The sequence below is a fragment of the Lygodium microphyllum genome, chromosome 26, assembly GCF_053477565.2.
Source record: "Lygodium microphyllum isolate KBCC chromosome 26, Lygodium_microphyllum_v1.1.10, whole genome shotgun sequence".
NCBI classification, from domain to species: Eukaryota; Viridiplantae; Streptophyta; class Polypodiopsida; order Schizaeales; family Lygodiaceae; genus Lygodium; species Lygodium microphyllum.
The window spans coordinates 64,962,996-64,989,256 of NC_141160.1; the positions used below are offsets into that span (position 1 = coordinate 64,962,996).

At 40.4% G+C, this 26,261-nt stretch overlaps 1 non-coding gene across 1 annotated transcript; it reads right to left on the bottom strand.

The window, feature by feature from the left end:
* Positions 1-16,477: 16,477 nt before the first annotated feature.
* TRNAG-GCC (transfer RNA glycine (anticodon GCC)) lies at positions 16,478-16,549 on the bottom strand. Its single transcript has one exon. It is a non-coding gene; the product is annotated as a tRNA-Gly (tRNA).
* Between the last annotated feature and the right edge of the window lie 9,712 nt (positions 16,550-26,261).

Consider the following 26,261-nt stretch of genomic DNA (forward strand, 5'->3'; position numbering starts at 1 on the left):
TTAGGGATCTAACCTTAATCTTAACTCTAATGGTGCGAGTCCTTTTTTTGCAACCTTAACGGATCGCCTCGCTAAGGAATTTTCGCTTACTCATTGGAGAGATATGAACGGAAAGTTTTCACCGATGGCGTTCCATGAATCATCGTATATGAAATGAATTAAACATAAATAATCCATCACTTGCATTTTACTAGGCCTTGTCTATTCACAATGACTTGATTTTCCATTCAAAAATTACATGTCAGCGAATAGAATTATCAGTAATGATAGTGTGCTTAAAAAGGCAAATAAATGAAACTATTTAAGACACAAATAAGAACCCAATAAAGAAAATGGAAAGTAATTTGTACGGATAAAAGGAAAAATACCTATAAATTTCTTTGATTGTGCAGAAAAAAGGCTGGACAGGTACATGTTAATCTAAATCATAGCTACTTTGAGATAAAAAGAAAAAAACCCATACCTACTAAAGATATGACGTTGTGGCTTAAGACATTGGTTTATGAGTCAAAGAATTAAGTTGTCTTGCTCCGAAACAAATTAAATGCACATCATTATCGCTAATACGAAAATCAGAATTGCCATGAAATATAGAGCTTCAGTTCAGGATATTGCTCATATTTACTATGTTTACTTGATAACAGCAAAAGCATTAAAGAAAGCAGCTTTAGGAGTTTAGATTCAATTTATTACTTTATGGGTAATCATTTTTTTTGGCATGAAAGACCTCCTTTCAATAAAGTGCCCTAACTATATATTAACTTTATTAAGAAATGTTTAATGCTGTTTGATTTTCTTCTTCAAATTCGTATAAGGCAGCATTAAAATTGAAAAAGTTAATGGCTAAAGGGCAAAATTTATCTAATGTTGCTTTTCAGCATCATATTATTGGAAGCCGCGACTGGAATTGAACCGACGTACAAAGATTTGCAGTCCTCTACATAACCACTCTGTCACCCGGCCTAAAAGTAAGATCACTTTGAACATCTTGCTTTGAAATCTTGATAGATTTCAAACTTAAAGAATCTATCCAAGTACGTTATCTCTTCCTCTTTTTGTTCATAACTTTAAATATACAAAATAATGCATGGTTTGATCAACTAATGGCTTTGCTATTAATTAAATTGGCATTAACTTAAGCAAAGGCATCTTGTCTTGTTGACAGCAGATTATTTATAGTATTGTTATCGCCAGAAAACAATTTTTTCCATTTTTATTTCTAAATGAGTTAAGTTAGCTTAGCTCATTTGCTCTTCCGAAGAACACATTATCTTTTGCCTTTAGCTTGCCTGCAATAAGCCAATTGATAAGGCCAAAAGCAGTTATCATGTCTCCTAAACCGGTCTGGGCTTTGCTTGCCTGGTGGACCTTTGACAGACAAACAAACAAGATGTCCTATATTATCTTATTTTTTATGATAGCGTGAGCATTCGATCATGGCTTTTACGGAAATCAATTCCCATTTAGTTTAAGCACTTCAAAATAGGTTCTGATAACATATCATAATACTCAATATCTAAAATATCAAATTCCGCTGGTGAAGTCTCTTTTATTGAGTTTTTATCTTAGCCTTCATTAACCTTATCGTTTGTAGTTTTTTTGTATGAAATCCTTATTGGCCATTTTTATGCAGTGTGCATTAAATGCACAAAGATTAGACAACCGAAATCATAACGTACGACAATATAAACACGATATCAAAGCAAACCCATTGTAAATCCGAACGCCATGCAACTTTCTTGTATGATAGGCTTACTAATGAATATACGTAGAAAAAAGAAGAAAGGAATTAGTAAGTATCACTTACTTAATTTCAAATCAAAATTAAGATTCAATAGAGATATAGGTAGAAAATGACTCCAAATTTGGACAAGTTGCCGCATTTGGTCCTTATTTTTGTTCTTCCAGCGGTAATAAATTTATAGATATTTTACCATTAACATCCTTTATATAACAATGCTAAGATTGTCTTTATATCCGCAGCACGAAACTATTTGGATTCCTGACTATTTTGGTATTTATAGGAAATCTGTGTATTTAAATATTTAAATTTCGGATCCAATTCTACTTTTATCTAGGTATGTTATAATATAGCTATTTTCTTACTGGCCATTTTTCTTTTTTTAAAAAATTGGCAAATTGGTTGCATCTACAACCATGTCTAGAAACCATTAATTAAAGGTTCTTTAATGTCTCAATTATCATTTATCAGGACTTTTTGGTTAATGTAAGTTCCTTATCAACAATTAGATAATTAATTTATATAGCTATTTCTTTATTAATAAAGTGTGGGGGTTGGATTTGAACCAACAGTCTTAAGATCATGAGCCTGACGAGTTTGCCAATTACTCTACCTCGCAGAACCATCTTATTGATTATTCAATTAAACCTAACGTTAGAAAGTATTGCTAGAACCTTCAATTTGACTAAATTTTGTTATTTCTTTTCAAGAAACTATCATTTCCTATTATGCAAAAATTCTTATATTAGATGACAATAACCGATCTAAATGACTTATAGACAAAAGTCTACTTTATATAAACTTTCAAACAATCGTAAACTAGACACCCACCTTTTACATATAATGTTTACTTAATTCCCTGCTTTACCGGATCTTAGCACCCAAATTCTGTCTATGCAAACCTATGGTCTGTATTCAGAGTTTCCTTGAGGTTGGTCAGGCTTGAGGCCACCCTAGCCCATTGAGTGCTCTATCCCAAACCATAAACATTGTGCGCTCTACTGCAATAGATTTCACGGAAAACCAGCTATATCCGATCTTGGTTGGCCTTTCCAAGCCACTCTATCTTTTGATCGAGATTAGACTATACGTTTTCCCATTCCCAATGTAATTTTTAAGTTAGATCACGAATGCCATAAAGATATCCACATTATGGTTATATTAGAAGCAAAATGTAGTAATAAACTTATTTTTAAAGACGTAATCCATATGTTATCCAAAATTAGGTCTGTCTGTTGCAGCCACGTCAATCCTAGCTAGTCATTGTTTGGAATGACTGTAGCCACGTCATTCTAAACATTGTCTAGATTTTGCTACCGCATTACGGTTATATTAGAAGCAAAATGTAGTAATAAACTTATCGTTCTAAACATTGTCTAGCTTTTGCTGCCGCATGTATTAGAAGCAAAATGTAATAGGTAAGTTAGGCAAGGTGAATCATCTTACACTCCGGATACAGAGTTAACCCGTCAGAAGATAAGGACCGAGACCCCAACACACCAAAGCCACTTCTTTTGAAAAGACTTCTTATTGTAGTTATAGTCTTACCGTGATATGTTCTTTTTGGTAGCGCTTGAAGTGCTAGCCAACAATGGAGTTTTTCAGCTTAACGTGAAAATATTTTTGTCATTTTAATTGATGACTCTGCTTGCCGATTGCATGGAATGCAAATTGAAAGGGGATATCAAAGTCAAAAACCTCATCACTTTCATTAAGAGAATTCAGCCTCATAGCGGTGATTTACGGTCATCAAAGTGATGTGATCGCAGTGTTATGCGAAAACAATCCGAACCATCCAACCACGTCTCCCGGTAATTTCCAGTACATATGGCAGAAAAAGGCGCTTTTCACACATCGAGGTAAAAATGGCATCGGGTGTTTCACATCTTATTAGAGTGCCCGAGATTTCTTAACTTACTTAAAAAACAAAAAAAAGGCAACTATACTAAAGCAAAGAGGTACTGGGGCCATGGTGAGTTCAATTGATGGGTTTAGAGAGAATTTTTTTTTACCACAAAGATTGCTATGGCGCAACCCGTTTGGATTGGCCGAATAGGTTCTTATTAATCGATTGTTATTATACAAGAATTCTTGTATCGCTCATGCAGATCTTCCATCTACCGGAAACCAAAGGATTCATTGCTTTTCCTTTTTTGTCGAACTTGTATAAACACAACCCTATTTGCACCTATCAGTTACGAACTTTCTATTGTTATGAAAGACAACACCTAGGCTCAGTCACAGCAACGAGTACCAAACTGTCGTTCCCACGGCTATAGTACCAGGAGTTGCTGCTCAGCCAGCCCATTCAAAACAGTACTTCTGTCTAGCAGAAGCTATTAGCGACATCCCTAGAACAGTATTCGTATCGTGAACCAATGGCCACTTTTTCGGTCGAAGAAAATGCCTAATAAATAGTCAAATACTACACTCTTTAGCTACTGTACTCCGAAAACAAAGTAAGGCAAAGCCCCGTACGTCAAGAGCTATATGAATTAGCTATTTTTGACCCATTTGATCCCCAGAAATGGAAATTGTTAATATTGGCACTATACCTTAATTGGGAGATAGAATAGCCCGCATTCATGGTTCGAACAAAGTAATAGCTTTATATGAATTAGTTGTTTTTGACCCATTCGATCCCTAGAAATGGAAATTGTTAATATTGGCACTATACCTTAAGTGGGAGATGGAATAGCCCGCATTCATGGTTCGAAAAAAGTAATGGCTGGAAAATTGGTAGAATCTGAAGATGGTACAGTAGGCATCGCTTTGAATTTAGAATCTGATAATGTTGGCTAAGTACTGATGGGCGATGGTTCAACCATACAGGAAGGGGGTTCGGTAAAAGCAATGGGAAAATTTGCACAAGTACCAGTTAGTAGTTCTTTCTTAGGCCTTTAAGCCAATAAATGCTTTGGACCAACCGATCGATGGAAATGGTCAAATCCCAGCTTCTGAGTCTAGATCAATTGAGTCTCCCGCACCATATGGGAATTATTTCAAGACATTCCGGTGGTTAAAGTATTTTGTAAAGTTAAGAAAGATCCGTAACCATATTTCTTTTTCAATAATGCAAATGCAAAAACGGGCTCAATAAGAATCTATTTTTCTGGAGTTCCAAAGGCTAGCATGACATCGTTTTGTACGTAAAGACCTAGAGTGTGGAAACCTAGAAATAAACTAGCCCAACTTAAATGGGATATTATTGCTTCTTTATGCTCCAACATTCTTGACAATATATTGTCTTTGTTTTGTTCCGGATCATAATCCGTAATGAAGAATATGGCCCCTACTATGATAAACCCAGCAATATATTGGTGATGGGTATAAAGTGGGCGGTAAAATCTTGTGTTATAAAAGCATAAGCAGGTAAGGCGAATCCAAACAGCAAACAAAGCACAACTATGATTCGTTTATAGGATTTGAACCTGGTTCGAAGCCATTCCTTTGACACCTTAAACTGGCAAATTCTACCGTTTCCACTACTTAAGTTTTGTTCAATCCATAAACACGTGTAGTTCCATCCCCGACCGTTATCACTCAACCGGTCTCATCCACTGACAATTTAGTATAACAGTCGGTAATTCTTCTTTCCAGGATGGTTATTTTGTTGTTTTAGCTTTAAACAATCTCATTTTTTCTTTGATTTGCGTTTCTCTCTTCTTCAATGCCATAAACGTTCAAGAGCTAATGCATATTGAGAAATTCTTCCTGCATGTCCACTGACTTGTAGCCGGAACATTTCATCATAAAAGGCCTCTATTTAGGGCGGAAGGGTTAAGGACCTACCCGATGTAAGGTCTGAGACTTAGGAAATAAAATGAAATGATCACTTTTGGCATCGTTTGTAAATAATATCAAAATATGATTAATGTTAGGATCAAACAAATAGAGAGCTCTATAGCTTTAGCTAAGACTCATAAGCTGCGGGTTTAATTGCATTTAGTATATAATTTTCCAGAGATTTCAATCTAATAATTCGCTATGTTTAGAAGTGGATTTGCACTACTAACCCAAGGATTTTCAGTCCTTTGCTCTAACCAACTGAGCTACCTAAACCGTAAAAGAAATCATTGCCAATTATTATTACGTTATCTCTAAAGATTGTTAATTCATTTTGCATCTGTTAGCATTGAATCCAATCTCTCTGTTTTGATTCTTGCCAATTTGAGACGGAGGTTTCTTGACTTACTTAAGAGACAAAAAAAGGAAATCTCTAGTTAGTAAAGCGTTTCGAGGTAGCTCGCTGAGACGAAGCAGTTCAATTGATTCCGCTACTTGCCTACTCTTGTGTAATATATCAAATTGATTAACATAAGGGGAAATTTTTTTCCCCCTATCCTCCCATCCACGGCGCATCGTGCTAAAAGGGGGAAGGGGATAGGGAGCCAGCAAGCTCCTCACTGGAGCTTTCTCAGCTCCATCGTCATGCACAGTGACACGTCGAGGAGGGGAGGATTCCCTCCCCTCCCCTATATAAAGAGAGAGGGCCGCATGTACTAGGGGGACGGAGGAAGGACGAAAGGAAAAAAATGTTGCTGCCTTGTCTTCAAATGCTGCCGCCTGATGTCCATCTGCCGTGAGAAAGGAGGACGAAGCCATCGCCTGTTCGTGTTGCCACCAAGGGAGGAGGAAGGACCACTGCTGAACGCTGCGCTGCCTCCCCACGTGCACCATCCCCGCCACCTGCAGATTCCCCCCTGTCATCGCGTCAAATTTCCCCCCCCACGTGGCTCCTGTGATCCTATAGAAGCTTCTTGAAGCTTCTTGAAGCTTCTAAGGGGGGGCTCCTCTAAGCCCCCCTTCCTATACTCATATTCCTTTTTCCCTTTCACCCCCCTCATAATCCTTTTTCCCTTTCACCCCCATACTCCTTTTAACACATCCCCTAAGCCCCTTTTTATTTCCCCCGTGTCCCCATTATTCTTTCTTTTCCCCGCCCCCCTCACCCCCGGGTTTTTTTTTGAACCTTTAACCCCTTTCTGTAAAGCCACTAAACCCCAATCTGTGTTTAAGCCCCTCTCCCCTCGGCCTCAAAACCCATTAAGCCTCTCCGTGGTTTTAATAGTACGGGCGGAAGCTTGGAATAGTAATCCCTGTGGATTACTGGATAGCCTTTGGGCGAATTATGGACAAGCCTACGGGCGGAACTCCTTGTATTTCAAAAATAAATATGATGATATGTTAATAAAGAACTTGTTTGATATTGTTTTTCTATGTCACGTGATAAGATTACGTGAAGGAACCAGTGCTCAATGGTTTAATTAAAGAAGCTGATTGTTACATGTCAAATTAATGTGTTAGATAATTACATAACTAAAACAAACCGAGGAAAGTGCGGAGGATGGGCCATGGGTCCGTCCTACGGTTGGGTGGTCCCGATTAGCCAGGAACTTTTCTCAAATCTTAAGGAACAGCGGGATGATCGTCAAAGGACACGAACAACGAAAGCGATGACCTAGAGTTATGTCTTACCCGATTTACACTGTTTTAGGGGAACGGAATGGGACTATGCCTTATGGCAGAGAGGTTGAGCTTTGCATCCCTCTCGTTTCCCATTCTCTTTGAACCAAGTGCAGCGTGAATCTGCTTCAGACCTAGCGTTTCTACGTAAAGTAGTTTGCTTGGGTCCGACGCTAGTTGCTGTTAGGTAATGACCAATCAGGAAAACCCTAGTTCCAGTCGATCCTAAGTGGGAACGGCCAGGATACTTCCGCTACGTGGCAGATGCGGGAAGACCTAGATCGCAAAAATCGTAACGTTCCATGGGAGTGCCGGGTGAAGCTTTCTAGACATCCTTTCCGATGGACTGCTAAGACGTGTCCTCGATGATACTAGTGGACACGTTACAATTGGTATCAGAGCCGACCAACAATGGAATTTTTTTTATGAGATCTCAATAAAATGAAGTAAAGAAATTGTTGCTGTCTAATCATTTCCTTACCTTCAATGCTGTCTTGCAGAATTACGAAGTGTGGAACAAGTTTTTGGTATTTCGGATCATGTTTATGACTCCAATGCATTCTCCGCTTTATAGACAAAGGATTGGGATGATGAACATCCTAGAGCAGATCTATAATCCGTCACCTTTGTACATAGAACAAAGATGGACAGGTGCTTTAGGAATCTACTATATAGCCGCCCAGCGGTTTGCTTATCTACAGACCAACCTAAAGAGGATCAAGTGGTTGGAAGACTTGAAAGTCGTGAAGCTGTTCGTTTTTGTGGAAGCTTACGTAAATTCCACTTTACATATCCAAGGTCGGAAGGTTGAAATGAACTCATATTTATATGAGGAAGTAACGCGTGTAATCCTCGGCGACAGGATTAAAGTGTTGGGCCGCCATGAGAAGTATGGATTCCAACGGAAATGATATCCTGAACTTCCAATGACTTATCGATTCTTGAAGATCCATGACCCAAAACCCTACTATTACACAGTTCCTGTAGATAAATGCTATACAACGTTGTTCTCCCCAAAATAAATGTAACAGTTGACTTATCATCACAGGGAACGTTGTATTCGAAAGGGTATGCCCATGTATATACAAATAAAGACTTCTTTTTATCAATGTATGGCTGTGCATAAGAGTTGATAAAAAGTTAAGTAGTTACATTGTTTACGAGGTAGCTGAATTAAAGATAAGCTAACATCGATTATCATATAATAACGTTAAGAAAACCTTTAACCAGGCACAACCCCAGGTACAGGTTCCTAATTCGCCTCCTACATCAAGTACTGCTGTGATCCAGGAGAAGAAGTTCCTTCTCAAACAGATTAAGCCACCCGAGTTTGACAGAAGAGGCAGATTCGTCCAAGCTGATGCTGAAATTTGGATTGAATCCATGGAGGATTACTTCGAAGCAGCCGGTACTGCACCCGCCAATCAAGCAATGCTCGCCAAGTTAAAAATCACCGACGAAGCCAGGCTTTGGTGGAAACAATGGTGTAGGGATCAAGGGATCACTAAAGGATCCATTACCTGGGAGAAGCTGAAGAAAGCCATGCAGGGAAGATACTTACCACCTGCATATCGCACGCAGAAAATGAACGAGTTCTAGAAGCTAAAACAGCTAGGACTCACTCTTGACGCATACTACTCTAAATGCGTCTCACTTTTAAAGTATGCGCCACAGATGGACATGACACAACAGGTGTCCAAATTTTGTGTGGGCTTAAATCCACCAGTAAATACCCGTCTCGAATCTATGCGTCCATCAGATCTTCAGGATGCACTCATTCGAGCGGCGTCTATAATTCAGGAGGTGCAAGCTAGACCAAGGGGTAACAAAACTTGGTCTTATAATGACCCAAACAGAGGAGGATTCAGACCTCAAATGAAGAGATCTCAAGGTCATAATCAGGGACAAAGAAAGAAAGCAAGGACGAATAACGTCAACAACTTTGTTCCTACTCAAAGTAATGGCCGAAACCTCTGTTGTTTCCACTGCAACGAACCCGGTCACTTCAAGAGGCAATGTCCCAAGCTCAGCGAAGGACATCGCCAAGCGCCTTTCCAAGGAGCAGGCCGTGGTCAAGGAGCCACTAACCGTGGAAGAGGAAGAACCGCCTGCATTGCCAATAGGCAAATGTGCAAAGGAGGGGAAGAAGAAGATCCAACCATGGAAGCAGAATTCGAAAGAGCGACAGTCCATGCCGCTTTACACAAGAAAGGGCCGAATCGCCAGTTCTCGGTGATTCAGACACTGTCGGACTATCAAGGTAAAGGTTTCAAAACCTTGATTGATTGTGGCAGTACACATTCCTTTATCTCACCAGCATGTGCAAAAAGATTAGGAATAGCCACAGTAGAAGCACCTACCCTGCTTGTGGAATTGGCAAATGGTCATGAAGTTACTTGTACGAGGAAAACTACTAAGGTGGAATTCTTTCTGGGAGGAAAGAAAACTTCAGTTAAATTCAGAGTCATGAATTTAGGCATCCATGAGTGTCTACTCAGAATGGATTGGCTTAAGCCCAACGACGCCCACATTCACTGTGGAAAGGGTCAAGTTTCCTTTCCAAACTCTAAAAGGGAATTAGTCACAACTCAAGGTGAGGCAGGAGTACCAAGAATCCAATTGGCCAAAGTATCTCGGATCATAAAAGGAGTCAGAAAAGGATTACCTGTTTACTTGATCAAACTCAACAAGTTAGATCAAAAGCAAGAGTCTCATGAAGGACCTTCTTGGCTAAAGGAATACGCGGACGTATTTCCTGAAGAGTTGACCGAACTTCCGCCTCAAAGAGAAGTAGATCATGAGATTAGGTTAGTACCTCGAGTTGTGCCAATTGCCAAGAGACCTTATAAAATGTCCATACCAGAAGCAATTGAGCTGAAGGAACAACTCAAGCAACTGTTAGATCAGGGATACATACATCCGGCCTAGCAATTCACCATGGGGAGGTCCAGTACTATTCCAGAAAAAGAAAGATGGGACACTTCGACTATGTATTGATTACCGAGGGTTGAATCAATCAATAGTCAAGAACAAGTATCCTATTCCTAGAATAGATGAGCTTCTTGATCGTCTTCAGGGTGCAAAGATCTTCTCCAAGATTGATCTCAGGTCAGGTTACTATCAGATAAGGATCAAGGAAGAAGATATCCCGAAGACGGCCTTCAATACAAGATATGGGCACTTTGAGTTTCTAGTTATGTTATTCGGGCTTACGAATGCACCTGCCACCTTCAATAGATTAATGCAAGACATCTTTAGGCCATATCTTGATGATTTCGTGCTTGTCTTCTTTGATGACACTTTAGTTTATTCTAAACAGGAAGAAGATCATGAACCTCAACTGCGGATTGTCCTTGAGACAATGAGGTCACATAAGCTGTATGGAAAAATGAAAAAGTGTACATTCTTCAAGCGTCAGATTGAATATCTGGGATTCATAGTATCATCAGAAGGAATATCAGTAGACCCAGCCAAGGTCTTGAATGGCCAATACCAGTATCCGTCAAAGAGATACGTAGCTTTCTTGGATTGACAGGATGGTATAGGGTCTTCATCAAAAACTATGCTTTGATTGTAGCACCTCTGACGGATTTACTGAAGAAGCTGACTTCTATTACATGGTCAACTCCCGAACAAAATAGCTTCGATAGATTGAAGCAAAGTTTGGTATCAGCACCTATTTTAAAACTTCCAGACCTCAATAAGGAGTTCGAGGTAGTATGCTAGCATTCTTGCCTTGGGGTGTGTACTTATGCAGGAAGGTCATCCAGTAGCATACTCTTCAAGGAATTGAAGAGCCATGAAAAGAATTATGCTACGCATGATTTGGAATTACTAGCTGTCATCCATGCCCTAAAGCTTTGGAGACACTACCTGTTAGGTAACAAGTTTACTCTAGTAACCGATCATAAGAGTCTCAAATGGATCTTTACCCAGAATGAGCTCAATATGAGGCAATGTCGATGGATTGAAGTATTGGAGGAATATGACTTTGAAATCAAGTACTAACCAGGGAAAGAGAATGTAGTTGCCGATGCACTTAGTCGCAAGGCATTCCTAAATTCCCTAATCTTGCAGAATCCATCAATGGCTAGATCTCTAGCTACAAAAGTATCTATGCCAAACAACCCTATACTTGAGTTAGCTAGAAAGGAAGCATGCCATGATTTGGCCTACCATACAATGCTAAAAGAGATCTCTACCAAGGAGCAGAATCAAAAGTTGCAAGCTAAATATCAGGAATTTTCCATTGATATCAGGTATTATGGGCCGTACAAAATCCTCAAACGCCTAGGACCCAATGCTTATAGATTGCAACTCCCTGAGAACATAAAGGTTCACAATGTACTCCATATCAGCCTATTGAAAAAATATATACCCAACCCTAACCATGTACTTGATGACCAACAAATTGTAATGCCCAGTCAAGGAGTCCTTGAACTAAGGCCGGATAGGATCTTAGATGTTAGGGAGAGACAATTAAGATCCAGAACCTTGAGAGAATGTCTCGTCCAGTGGAAAGATTATCCCGAAGAGTATGCCACTTGGGTAGATGAAGGCACTCTCAACCATCAATATCCCCAGTTTATCTTGAGATGAGGACATCTCGATTCCTCTAAGGGGAAGAGAATGTAATATATCAAATTGATTAACATAAGGGGAATTTTTTTCCCCCTATCCTCCCATCCACGGTGCATGGTGCTGGAAGGGGGAAGGGGATAGGGAGCCAGCAAGCTCCTCGCTGGAGCTTTCTCGGCTCCATCATCATGCCCAGTGAACGTCGAGGAGGGGAGGATTCCCTCCCCTCCCCTATATAAAGAGGGAGGGCCGCATGTACTAGGGGGGACGGAGGAAGGACAAAAGAAAAAAAATGTTGCCGCCTTGCCTTCAAATGCTGCCGCCTGACGTCCATCTGCCATGAGAAAGGAGGACGAAGCCATCGCCCGTTCGTGTTGCCACCGAGGGAGGAGGAAGGACCACTGCCGAACGTTGCACTGCCTCCCCACGTGCGCCATCCCCGCCACCTACAAATTCCCCCCCTGTCGTCGCGTCAAATTTCCCCCCCCCCATGTGGCTCCTATGATCCTATAGAAGCTTCAAGAAGCTTCTTGAAGCTTCTAAGGGGGGACTCCTCTAAGGCCCCCTTCCTATACTCATATTCCTTTTTCCCTTTCACCCCCCTCATAATCATTTTTCCCTTTCACCCCCATACTCCTTTTAACACATCCCCTAAGCCCCTTTTTATTTCCCCCGTGTCCCCATTATTCTTTCTTTTCCCCCCCCCCCACCCCTCGGGTTTTTTTTTGAACCCTTAACCCCTTTCCGTAAAGCCACTAAACCCCAACCCGTGTTTAAGCCCCTCTCCCCTCGGCCTCAAAACCCATTAAGCCTCTCCGTGGTTTTAATAGTACGGGCGGAAGCTTGGAATAGTAATCCCTATGGATTACTGGATAGCCTTCGGGCGGATTATGGACAAGCCTACGGGCGGAACTCCTTGTATTTCAAAAATAAATATGATGATATGTTAATAAAGAACTTGTTTGATATTGTTTTTCTATGTCACGTGATAAGATTACGTGAAGGAACCAGTGCTCAATGGTTTAATTAAAGAAGCTGATTGTTACATGTCAAATTAATGTGTTAGATAATTACATAACTAAAACAAACCGAGGAAAGTGTGGAGGATGGGCCATGGGTCCATCCTACGGTTGGGTGGTCCCAGTTAGTCGAGAACTTTTCTCAAATCTTGAGGAACAGCGAGATGATCGTCAAAGGACACGAACAACGAAAGCGATGACCTAGAGTTATGTCTTACCTAATTTACGTTGTTTTAGGGGAACGGAATGGGACTATGCCTTATGGCAGAGAGGTTGAGCTTTGCATCCCTCTCATTTCCCATTCTCCTTGAACCAAGTGCAGCATGAATCCACTTCGGACCTAGCATTTCTATGTAAAGTAGTTCGCTTGGGTCCGATGCTAGTTGCTGTTAGGTAATGACCAATCAGGAAAACCCTAATTCCGATCGATCCTAAGTGGGAACGGCCAGGATACTTCCGCTACGTGGCAGATGCGGGAAGACCTAGATCGCAAAAACCGTAACATTCCATGGGAGTGCCGGGTGGAGCTTTCTAGACATCCTTTTCGATGGACTGCTAAGATGTGTCTTGGATGATACTAGTGGACACGTTACATCTTGGCGTTGCTAAGAGGTGCCATGTCTATGAGTTCTACCCCTATGAGTTATTAAATGGTTGTCTCTCTTTCCTAGTTTTCATTGGAGCTGGACGTGGCTATCCAAATAGCCACTTAATGTTAGAAAACGAAACAAACTTCATGATTCTTTGGGCTTGGGTCCGTATTCCACCGAAGCCACAGTTTCTTGTGATAATCGATTCGTTTCAGTTGTTTGGCCCTGAAAACTTGTGACTTGCACACAAAAGGACTTTCGGTCTTAGGTTTTAGAATTCCTTCCCAATAGTCAATGTGTGAATACTGAAAAGCATATCTTGGGTCAGTACGGGAACTAGATCGTGTTAGATAAAAATAAATTAGGATAATGAGCCACTTCAATAAATGGACAGTCCCCGGATCACAAACCAATGGATGTAAGCGAATGGCGTCAGAAAGTTAGCTTGAATACCTAATCTATGTCACTCCATCGATTCTACTGCCTTATGGGATGACCAGATTGCAAGCAAGAGGCCACATTACGAATCACTCGATAATCCACATTGGTGTAACAAAAAAGATGGACCCACGACCCGCAATCCAGATTCCCATAAAATCGTGCAACAAAGATGACTTTTTTGTTTGTAAGGTCAGTTATTGACATAGTTGCCCACGTATGCTATCGATGAGGGCATCCATAGCTTCCCCCTAAAATCAGACCAGCACTTCATCCAGCACTTTAGGCAATGAAACGCGATGTGGAAAGGGGGATAAGAAGCAATCTTATCTACTTTGGAGTTTATGCCTGATGGATTATTCAATCCATATTCATACGATGCAGCCAAGTAAGTGGGGCTAGCGCCCGCAATTACAAAGAGTAATGGGTGATAGGGACTGAAGGAACGATGGCTGGCTAAGTAAGTGGTAACTTTTCTTTTTAGGGACCCAACGTTTGGAATTTTCCAATCACATAAAGGGTCAAACGCCATTCAAATCGTTGCACTTTGCCTTTCCCTCTTCCCTTCAGTCGAGTGGCTGAAGCCCCTTTTCTTTTAGTCAATACGCTAAAGCTCCTCAAAGCTTTGCTTTGCAAAGCAAAGCAAAACAAAGTAAAGAAAAGCAAGCAAGAAAGTCTATAAAAAATCAATAAAAATAGCATAACAAATGAGGGACATGACAAAAGGATTGGCCCTTCAAAACATTTCAATATTACGTTTTATAAGCACCTTATTGTAAGTAAGTAAGTTTTTGTGTTCCAACATTATGTTTTTTCCAATACCTTGCATCTTAACATTATATTTCTAATTATTGCATGCTGAAAAGTTTAGTCTTTGCATTCTCATGTAGGATATAGTGATTTCTAAACACCTTGCCATTTAGTTATTGCATTTTCGTCACGTCATGGGTTCGCGATTTCTAAGTATGATTTACTTTAAAGCTTACCATTTCAAAAGCGCAAAATACCATTGAAAGCAAAAAGGCTAAGCTTACTTGCCTTTATAGCTGATTTCGATGGCTAAGCTTACCTTATTGTATTGAAGACATTGCTTATCTTTGAAAAAAGTTGATTAACAATAGCCCAAGCAAAAATACCTTTTTGATTTGAATAGACGTTGCCAACAGCTCGTGCCTATAGGTGTTGGGTTGAGTCCCATCTTGCCGTTGCCATTACCATTTTTAGAACCTGGCAACAAACTTTTACAAAGGTGATAAGCCGGAGGAAGATGAGATGACATCAAATCAGCATGCCCCGTTATCTCTAGGTGATGCATGTGCTACAATATTGCTAGAGATAAAGAGTCGCGAGGGTGTCCCCGGGTCGTACATCTCTACTTATATTGGTTTTTTACGTATACACTTAGTCGCAGAAAGCAGTGTAATCAAATGCCTAAAGGTATTCAGGTTGCCGAGATTGGGTTTATGGTGGTCCACATGCTGATGGACCTCCCAAAATGTTCCTTTCACCCGTTTGATTGCCAAGCAGCTTGTTATCGTCACTTGATTGCTCTTGAGTCATGGTTTCAGGGGATGCAGTGTCGAATGGTGGCAAAGCGATTTGGCCTGGCTCTTAAACAGCTAGGTTTCCCAATCAAGTTAGAGGGATGAAAAACATACTACATAAAAATGCTAACTTCTAACCATACTTACGGATGAAGAGGGATTCGAACCCCCGGTATTCAAAAGAATACTTCGTTTTCAAGACCGACTCTTTAAACTGCTCAGACATCCATCCATTTTTTTTGGCAAGATTATGAGCCATCAATAATCAACCAACACAGGTTTTTGTAAATTACATGCAACACAAAAGAAAAACAAATAGGTCATATTGGTTGGGATGGGGGCCTAATTGATTTCTTTTTTCTCTCATCACATCTATTTTGGATAACACTGGTTAATAGATTCCTTTTTTTAAAGCTTAGTTATCTTTTTTTGCTTGTGTAAAGACAATCACTATGTTACGCTTTATTGAACACAACAACTAACATAAGGGTTTCTGTGGAAACTAAACTATAGGAATCCTTTCTAGCAAGTAACTAAATGGCTTGGCAAACCTCTAGCAAAGCTTTGACAGTTACAGGCTTTGCTTGACCTTTTCCATTGGCCGTATGGTCGACCAAAATTGATTGCAATTACTGAGGGCAAAATTTTCAAATTGTAGCCTTTTTGCTTGCCAAGTTATGATCTTTTGTATTGATGCAGGCTATAGCCTAAATTACAAAGAGCTACAAAAGCATGCTGACTTAATGTCATCTCCATTTTTTGTTGCTTTCCATAATACATTGACATTACTGTAATTTTTAAAGTAGCAATACAAGGAATATCAGCTAAAGCAATGCATTGCATTGCTTAATAGTTTTAAGTTATCATTTAATGTAATCAACTTTAAGTTTGCAATAAAACAAAACATCAATGATAACGTTGCATTGTGGGATAATAAAGGAGATCTCTGTGAGATCAAGAAGAATGATTCATAATAGCTTAAGTTAACTAGAATAACTTTACATGAGTTTGCAGGGGAGAGATAGAAATGCAAAGCTCAACTTTGAAATAACGAACTGATAAGCCTCAAAAGCAGATGTGTCACCTTTTTGTGGCTTCTATAGCGAAAAAAGGGATTCGAACCCTCAACCCCAGCCTTGGCAAGGCTATACTTTACCATTAAGCTATTTTCGCTGGCTCTCTTTGCACCTTGGCTGTTGAGTTAATTGGAATCATTGATTTGCAATTGACAGTTGATTTTGGCAAGTTTAGACCACCAATCTTAGGAATGGAAAAAATTTATATACGAAACCACGTAAAATGTTTCTCCTTTCTTATCCCCTACGAGAATCGAACTCGTGTTTTTGACATGAAAAGACGATGTCCTGACCACTAGACAAAAGGGACTTATAGGCAGGCACCTGGCCTTATATTTTATGATCAAAATCCTGGCTGAGGATTCGTTAGTTGCTAATGTTTAAATAGTTCTAAGATTTGACAGTAAATAAGTGTGCTAAGGCATTTGCTTTAATACTTTTGTATGTTTTTTGGGCATGTGTTTATTTGTTTACTAGCTATTCTCAATATATGTGAAATTGTTTTCGGTTTATTAAACCATCTAAGCATTGAGTAGAGGACACCATTAAGAACCAAATCGGCCTCATTTAGCATATCACAAGCATTCAACACGGAATTGATTATTATATATTATTGTACCTTTAGTAACTATATCCGTATTAGATATTATATTTTATCATCTGAAACAAGTAAGAAGATCTAATCCATATTCAACTTATTAAAGAATGTTAAAAAATAGTAATTTACTTAAGTCTATGAGAACATTTGTATAAATATTAAAGCAGTGCAATATTGACCTTGTTGAGAGAATTGGATGATAAAACGCACTTTATGCCAAATCAATTCAACAGTTAATAAAATAAATAGCATAATGGATGCGAGCATGATAAAAGCAAGCATAATTAATTTTTTAAGCACCTTGTCATTTTTGCGTTCCAGGATATGGTGCTTTCCAAACACCTTGTCGTTCTTGTGTTCTATGGCTAACGTTTTTGCATTTTATGGTGTTCTTCAAACAATAAGTTCTTCAGTGCTATAAGAATCAACAATTAGACTCGTCCTTAGTTACTGGGCCTTTGGCCTTGCCGATGATAAAATGTTTTATTGTTAGAAATCGATTTTAGGTTGATATAGAAGACATAATAAATTATTGACTCATATTCAGTTAAGTGACGTTTTGTCATTGATACGCTAAAGCTCTTTGGCAAGCGGTTTTCTTATAGTGTCGTTAGCCAACATCCGTTTTCTTGCATAAAGAAACAATCATTACCAATCGAATAGAAGATAAAAAAAATAAACTAGCATTGCTTTGAAAGGTTTGTATAGATGTGTTTCATATAAGTATTGGTAACGGATGCACTAATCAATCGTTTTTCCATCAAAGTCCTTGAAACAATTACTTCACATGTGCCGGCAAAGTGCTGGCAAGTCATATCATATTTCTTGCCGGCAAGAACTTAATATTTAAAGCCATAAAACGCAAAAACTAAACGCCAAAGAATGCAAGAACTTACATTTTTTAGAATACAAGGTATTAGTGAAAATGCCATAAAACACATTAATGGCAAAGTGTTGACATGTCATATCCTATTTGAAACTAAATAACTTTAGCCTAAAGAATAACGTGGTTAAGGTTATAAAACACAAGGTACTAACGAGCCATAGAATGGCCAAGTATTGACAAGCCATATCCTATTTTTAAAGGCAAAAACAACATATTTCAAGCTATAACATGCAATAACTAAATGTTGTCGAAAATGCCATAAAACGCATTACATCGAAATGTTTTTAAGGGAAGCATGTACATTTTTAAAGGAACTTGCTACTCTTAAAGTACTAATATGGGTTTGCAGGGTCAACGTATATCCAATAAGCTAGTTTCATATTAATTTCCTTCATATATCTTTCTATTTATCCAATACCCGAAAAAATCATTTTGAAATAAAAATGTTTTCTTTTCAAAGGGAAAAGGAATTGAAACTGATGCGTTGTGACTTTAAGATCTTTTACCTTTGTTTGCTGTTCATTCCGACCTCTTTTATATTTATTCACTTTATGGTTATCCTTATGGGCACATTTACCAAATAACATAATCTGAAACAAAAGAGATTCGAACCCTCGACAGCATGGTTCATAGCCATGTGTTTTAATCCCCTGGGGAGAGGAGAGGAAGTGAAACGAATGAGTATAAAAACATGTCCTTTAGCAGGCCTGACATTGCCGCTAGGTGATCTAAGCAAATCGCCCATCTTGCCTTAACATACCAGGCTAGACAATCTAGCAAGGTGATGAACCAAGGCAAAGCAATTCCGTCAAGAGGTGTGCCAACTTATATGACTTTAACAAAAAATAGTAAGAATGGCATCATTTTAGCTAGGCCATCAAAATCAACGATTTAACCATCAAATAAAATCTATCACGTATCTAGTTAAGGTGCCATCCAATCTCGTAGAAAAAAGATTATTCCAATAGCGCCTTAAGGTGATTTGCTTAGTATGCGCGAAAGCCAGCAATAGCACCTAAAATTATTATTTAAGTTTGAGTCTTGCATCCGGAGAAAATGGAGTTGAACTCTTCTCGGCCCGATCTTTTTGAATAAAACACCAGATGGCTAACATCCTGTTTATCATACTATTCATTGTACTGTCTTAATCTTTATTCCATATATCCTGATATCTAGTTTAAAGTTTAAGCCAATTCTCATACCATCTAAGATTGTCCTTGAGACAATGAGGTCACATAAGCTGTATGCTAAAATGAAGAAGTGTGCATTCTTCAAGCGTCAGATTGAATATCTGGGATTCATAGTATCAGCAGAAGGAATCTCAGTGGACCCAGCCAAGGTCAGAGATGTGCTAGAATGGCCAATACCAACAACTGTCAAAGAAATTCCCAGCTTTCTTGGATTGACAGGATGGTATAGGGTCTTCATCAAAAACTATGCTTTGATTGCAGCACCTCTAACGGACTTACTGAAGAAGCAAACATCCATTGCATGGTCAACTCCTGAACAAACTAGCTTCGATAGATTGAAGCAAAGTTTGGTATCAGCACCTATCCTAAGGCTTCCAGACCTCAATTAAGGAGTTCAAGGTAGTAACTGATGCTAGCACACTTGCCTTAGGATGTGTGCTCATGCAGGAAAGCCATCCTGTAGCATACTCTTCACGGAAACTGGAGAGTCATGAGAAGAATTATGCTACCCATGATTTGGAATTGTTAGTTGTCATCCATGCTCTAAAACTTTGGAGACACACGTGTTGGGTAACAAGTCTACCCTAGTGACTGATCATAAGAGTCTCAAGATGATCTTTACCCAGAACGAGCTCAACATGAGGCAATGTCGGTGGATTGAAGTGCTGGAAGAGTATGACTTTGAAATCAAGTACCGACCAGGAAAAGAGAATGTAGTTGTTGATGCACTCAGTCGCAAGGTATTCCTTAATTCTCTAATTTTGCAAAATCCATCAACACCTAGATCTCTAGCTACAAAAGTATCTATGCCAAACAATCCAATACTTGAGTTAGCTAGAGAGGATGCATGCCATGATCGAGCCTACCAAATGATGCTAAGGAAGATCTCTATCAAGGATTAGAACCAAAAGTTGCAGGCTAAGTATCATGAATTCTCTATAAATAATGGACTTGTCTACTATAGAACGAGGCTGTGTATACCGGCAAGCCAATCACTTAAGCAGAAGATATTGTGGGAAGCTCATGATTTCTCTTTCTCAGGTCATCCTGGCTATGCCAAGACTCTCAATGCAGTTAGGAAGAGCTACCATTGGGAGACGCTTAAAGGTGACGTTCTCAAATATGTCACCGAGTGTTTGTCTTGTCAACGTGTCAAAGCCAAACATGTCAAGATGCCAGGGAAGTTGCAACTACTTGACATTCCCCAAATGAAATGGGAATTCATCAGTATGGATTTTGTTGTTGGCCTACCCCAAGTCTAGGGAGGATACAACTCCATCATGGTTGTGATTGACATGCTGACTAAGGTTGCATACCTTATTAAAGACAAACTATAAAGCCTCGGACATTGCAAGATTGTTTATCAAGGAGATATTCAAGATACATGGGGTACCGAGAAGAATCATTAGTGATCGTGATTCTCTCTTCACATCACACTTCTGGAGAGCTATTTTTGAAGCCATTGGAACTCAACACTGTTTTAGCACAGCTTACCATCCCCAAACAGATGGCCAAACAGAGCGAGTCAATCAAGTCATCGAGGACATGCTTAGGGCATACTGCTGTCGTGAGCCAAAAAGGTAGATTCAATACTTGCCTTTGGTTGAATTTTCCTACAATGCTTCTTACCAACAAAGCATTCAAATGACCCCTTTCCAAGCATTTTATGGTCATGACTGTCGAAGTCCCCTAAACTTCTCAGATCCAACCTTAAGGGTTGAAGCTTCAAGGCAGATGTTGGAAGAGATGGATGACCAAATAAAGTCAATAAGACAAGACATCCAAGCTGCCAAGGATAGACAGAAGGCATACGCGGATTTGAAGCATCAAGATAGAGTCTTCGGAGAAGGAGACATGGTCTTCATTCGCGTATGCCCAAAGAAGAGTTCCCTATCCTTAGGATATTGCAAGAAGCTAAGTCCAAGGTATTGTGGACTGTACAAGATCCTCAAGTGCCTAGGACCTAATGCTTATAAACTGCAACTCCCTGAGAACCTAAAGGTTCACAATGTATTCCATATCAACCTATTGAAAAAGTATGTACCTATTCCTAACTATGTACTTACTGACCAACAAGTTGTAATGCCTAGTCAAGGAGTCCTTGAACTAAGGCCTGACAGGATCTTAGATGTTAGGGAGAGACAATTGAGATCTAGAACCTTGAGAGAATGCCTCGTCCAGTGGAAAGATTATATCGAAGAGGACGCCACTTCGATAGATGAAAGCACTCTCAACCGTCAATATCCCCAGTTTATCTCGAGATGAGGACATCTCGATTCCTCCAAGGGGGAGAGAATGTAACATACCGAACTTCCAATAGCACGCCTAAACCCCCTTTATAAGTAGAGGGGATAATAATATTGGATTTGGATAATTTAGTAGGATAATGGAATTTTTTTTTTACTATTTCCTCCTTCCCCAGCCGACTGTCGTGCTGGGGGAGAGGGAGGGAATGGTGGATGACTAAGCATCCTTGTGGGATGCTCTAGAGGGAGGAGGCTCATGCGTGATGCCACGCAAGAGAGGGAGGATCCCCCCTCCCCTCACCTATAAAAATCAAAGGTGTGCTTGATGAGGGGGGCACTCTATGTAAAAACTCGTGAGGGAGAGAGGGAGATTGAAGACGTCAGTGTGCTATGCCGCCGTGGACCAGGAATCGCCGTTGAGCGTGAGGAGGAAAAACCTGAGAACAGTTGTCTCCGCTCCCATAGAGCATGAGGTGGCTGCCGTGAGCAAGAAGTGGAGGAGCTGATCGCCGTCGTCTGTGTCATCTGGCCGCCTTCAGTCAAATCTGCTGCCACGTGCCACGTAATGAAGCTCCTTGGAAGCTTCTCTTAGAAGCTTCTAAGGGGGCTTTCATAAGACCCCTTCCCAAGCGACTTATTTATCACCCCATTTCTCCTTGGATTTTAGTTTTTTTCCCCCCTTGGTCCTCTAAAAGCCCCCCCCTCATATGTGCTCTATAAGCCCCCTTTTCCCCCCTCCCAAAAAAGTTTTACCTTAAAAGCCTTTTTTTTCTCCCCATATTGTAAATCCCCCTAAGGTCCTCCTAAGGCCCCCTTTCCTATAGCCTTTAAGACTTACCCCCCCCCCAAGTTTCCTCCCAAGGGCTCCATAAGCCCCTCCCCCCCCCCCCCCCCCGAAATTCGACTTGAAGGGGCCTTCATGTCACCCTTAAGTTTTTTTTCTTTCCCCATACAAAAAGTCCTTCTTAAAGCCCCTTCATACCCTTTGTCCCCCCACACGAAAATCCACTCTTAAGGATCTTGTACACCCATTTTTCCCCTTTCCGAGATTCTTTTGGAAACCCTAGCTATGAGGGTTGGTATTCTCTCCCCCCTCGGGATTCAAGAAAAAGCCTCCTTTCCGTGGCCTTAAAGAAGCCTTACCTTCGAAAGACCGTTTAAAACCCTCTCGAAGTTTAAGCACCCATTTTTTTCATGAAATCCCTACTTCAAGAAGGAAGCCTTCTAAAACCACTTCCGACGGACGGTGCAAGTTAGCACAAAGGGAGCTAGGGTGGAATTTCAAAAAAGGAGTTTGCAAAGCCACATCCAAGACAGAAAGGCTACATTCGCGATGGCTCCTAAGAAAGCCCAAGGCGCAGCCGCCGCAGGAGGATCGTCCCCTAGCATCCACGTGGACATCTCACCACAAGTCCAGGTTTTCCTTCCTAATTTTTATTTGGTATTGTTATAATCGTGCGAGGATAATTATTGGAAATAGGATGCATTTTTCGTTCTAAATGCTTTAGAAAATTGATATGCATTTAGTCCATATTTACAAAAACGAAATTAAGATAGTGCACTGCGTTTAGGCATGAAAGTATAAAATTGCATGTCACATTATTAGGCCATATCTTCTTCGCAATAAGTCATCATGGGAAGTGCTAATAACCCATAGGGAATTGCAAGGCATGAAATGACTCTTACGTTGCATAACTCTAGTCAATTATCGTTTTTCAACTGCATAATTACTAGTAAAAGATTGCTTGTTTAGCGTGAATCTTGTTCGCAAGTTATAGGATGATTAGTTGGAATTACGTTATAACCTAACCTATGCTTGATCTTAAATCGATAAGTTAGGGTTAAAAATCAATTTACACGTAGACAACGAGTCATGTGTTTATGGAAATGATAATGTAATTATCTTCAAGAATTAAAAAATTGGCATAAACCTAAACACCAAAACCCACGGAGTACTCGTTTTAGAAAGAGTTAATTCAATTCCAAAGAACTCACTAGGATTTAATACGTGACCTAGTCGCACGTATTGCTAAAACCAAAACTCCTATACCCTAAATACTTGCCCACATTCACCGAATGTAGGGACAATGGAACATACTTGAGAAGTGACCTAGGGTTGTCCGTAAGAATCTTACGCTAAAAAGATGGAACTTGAAACCCTAGGACTAACAATGTCAGCCTAATGTAATCAGGAACAGATTGTTTCGTGACTCCATTTGATGGGTAGAATAGTCCCATAGTTCAATGCGACACTTGTGCAACAAGTGTAGAGTCGTATGATCTTGTGATTGGATCACAAGGGGATGGCCAATTCTCCGAATGAGGTTGGTATATTCTTACACAAGTTATCTTGCAAGGGGATGAATAATCGTCCTAATATATCTTTCTGGGGTAAAGATAATTGCTTGGAGCAAAGGAAAAACCAATAAATTGAAATAACATATGAACTTAAGGTATTGACCAAGTCAGCTTAATAGGGTACGACCTAACCTAGGATATAGGGGATCTTGCCAAGTTGCAAGTCATCCCGGATCGAGTGCAGGATGCATTCGAAAAGAAGGATTCACTCCTTAGTAGTTGGCCAACAATAAATGACCAATGGAAATGTTTGTGCTTGTTACAAATTTAAGAGCACTATTTTGCTTTGTTTGATCAATGAATTAAAGGATAAATGGATATCTAATACTTCAGGTTGAAGGCTTGAAGGGAGAGGCAGCTTCACTTACCCCCGACTGCCTAGCTGACCCTGACTAAGGGGGTTGTTAACCGCGCTGGGAAGGTGGACCGAACCCGCTGCAAGAGGTCTCTCCGTTGAGTGCTACTTGGAGCAGGAGGACGCTTGGGTGCCAGGGGGGCTCTGTCCTTAAATCCCTCTCCTTCTGGGCCCTGCACAAGAGGCAAACGTGACTCAGGATTGGATCTCGAGGCCCGCATACTAGTCTACAGGTGAAATCTTGGATTAGTGATCCGTGTGGATTGCTGGATAGCCTTGGGGCATATTGTGAATAAGCCTACGGGCTGGACTTTATGTATTTCCAAGATAAATATGATAACCTGTCAACAAGGAACTTGTTTGATATTGCTTTTCTATGTCAAGTGATATGATTACGTGAAGGAACCAGTGCCTAACGCGTTAATTAAGGAAGCTGAGTGATACATGTCCAACTAAATGTATTAGGTAATTAAATAACTAAAACAACCTGAGGAAAGTGCAGTGGATGTGGCCATAGGTCCATTCTATGGATGGGTGGTTCGGGTTGGTCGGGAACTTTTCTCAAATCACGATGGACAGCCAGAAGATCATCAAAGAATACGAACAACAAAAGCGTTGACCTAGAGTTATAATTGATCATGATTTACGTTGTTTTAGGGGAACGGAATGGGACTATGCCTTATGGCAGAGAGGTCGAGTTTGCATCCCTCTCATTTCCCATTCTCCTTGAACGAAGTGCAGTGTGAATCCGCTTCGGACCTGCGTTTCTGCGTAAAGTAGTTCACTTGGGTTCGACGCTAGTTGCCGTTAGGAATTGACCAATAAGCAAAACCCTAATTTAGGTTGGTCCTAAGTGGGAATGGCCGGAATACTTCCGCTACGTGGCAGACGTGGAAAGCCCTAGATCGCAAAACCCATAACATTCCATGGGAGTGCCGGGCGGAGCTTTCTAGACATCCTTTCCGATGGACTGCCAAGACGTGTCCTAAAGATACGCGTGGACACGTTACAATAATATAGACTCGGAACTGCATGCAGTTTCGAGTTCAGTGGCTCGGGCATTGCCCAAGAAAACACCAGGGTCCATCTTAGAGTTAGATTGAATGGGTTAGAGAGCTAGAAATCCACTCAACAGTTGTTTTTTGTTCCATGGAATGGTATGTTTATTTGCCGAATTGATACGATCTCCATCAACAAGTTCGGTTTGGCACAGGTGTTATGGGACTTAGCTAGTCCAGCCATTCCCTCAGCAGGAAAAATCTGATTCTTGGCCGATAGACAGTTTCCAGTGGGGTGGCAACTTTTAAGTCCTGTAACAGGAAACACAAGTAAACTAAGGTCAATGATCTCTCACTGCTGGGCTAGCAAATACATAGATTGAAAGTAGAAGGTCCACCCACGGTGTGCCTCGTGTGCTTTTGTGCACTTCGGCAAGCTAAGCCTCTGTGTGCCGTGCCAGCCCTTAGCGAGCATTCCTACACCTTTGGCAATCACCCCGAAATCGCCAGCATCCCCTACCAAGCCCTGCCCTTCTTGCCCAAGAAGCTGGAATAACTAGCCTAAGCCTTTGAAAAAAAGATGGAATCCCTAAACTTTAGGAGCCTTCAAAGGGAATCCCGTAGGCTACTGCCTTTATTCCAAGCTCTGGAACCGTTGGCGAGGCCTTGAAAGAAGACCTTTAAGGCATTCTCTTTCAATGAAGAACTTCCGTAGGCTACTGCCTTTAAGCAAGCTTAAAGCTGGAATTACTAAGCCTTCGAAAGCCTTTCAAAGCCTTCTGAAAGCGGGAATACCTACCGGAGTGCTTCCCTATTATGGGGCCTCAATCCCGGGTAGGAAAAGGAGTAGTTATCACGAGGGTCTGCCATTATCGCACCCTATTTTCTTATTCTCATTTCTTCCGAAATCATCCTTTTTGCTTTAGGTATAGCACTAAGCCCACCATTGTTAGTATCACTATCATCATATTCTCCTTCTCCTTCTCCACCTCCATCTCTTTTACTATATAGATAAATAGCCATCACCAGTGAAACAACCTAGGTTTATAATCATTGAATTTTACAAATACTAGGGATAGTTGGACATTACATCTACCATACTTGTAGTTGATTTTTCTACTACATTTGATGCTTTTTCTACTACATTTACTACTTTTCCTAGCATATCCGTTGTTTTT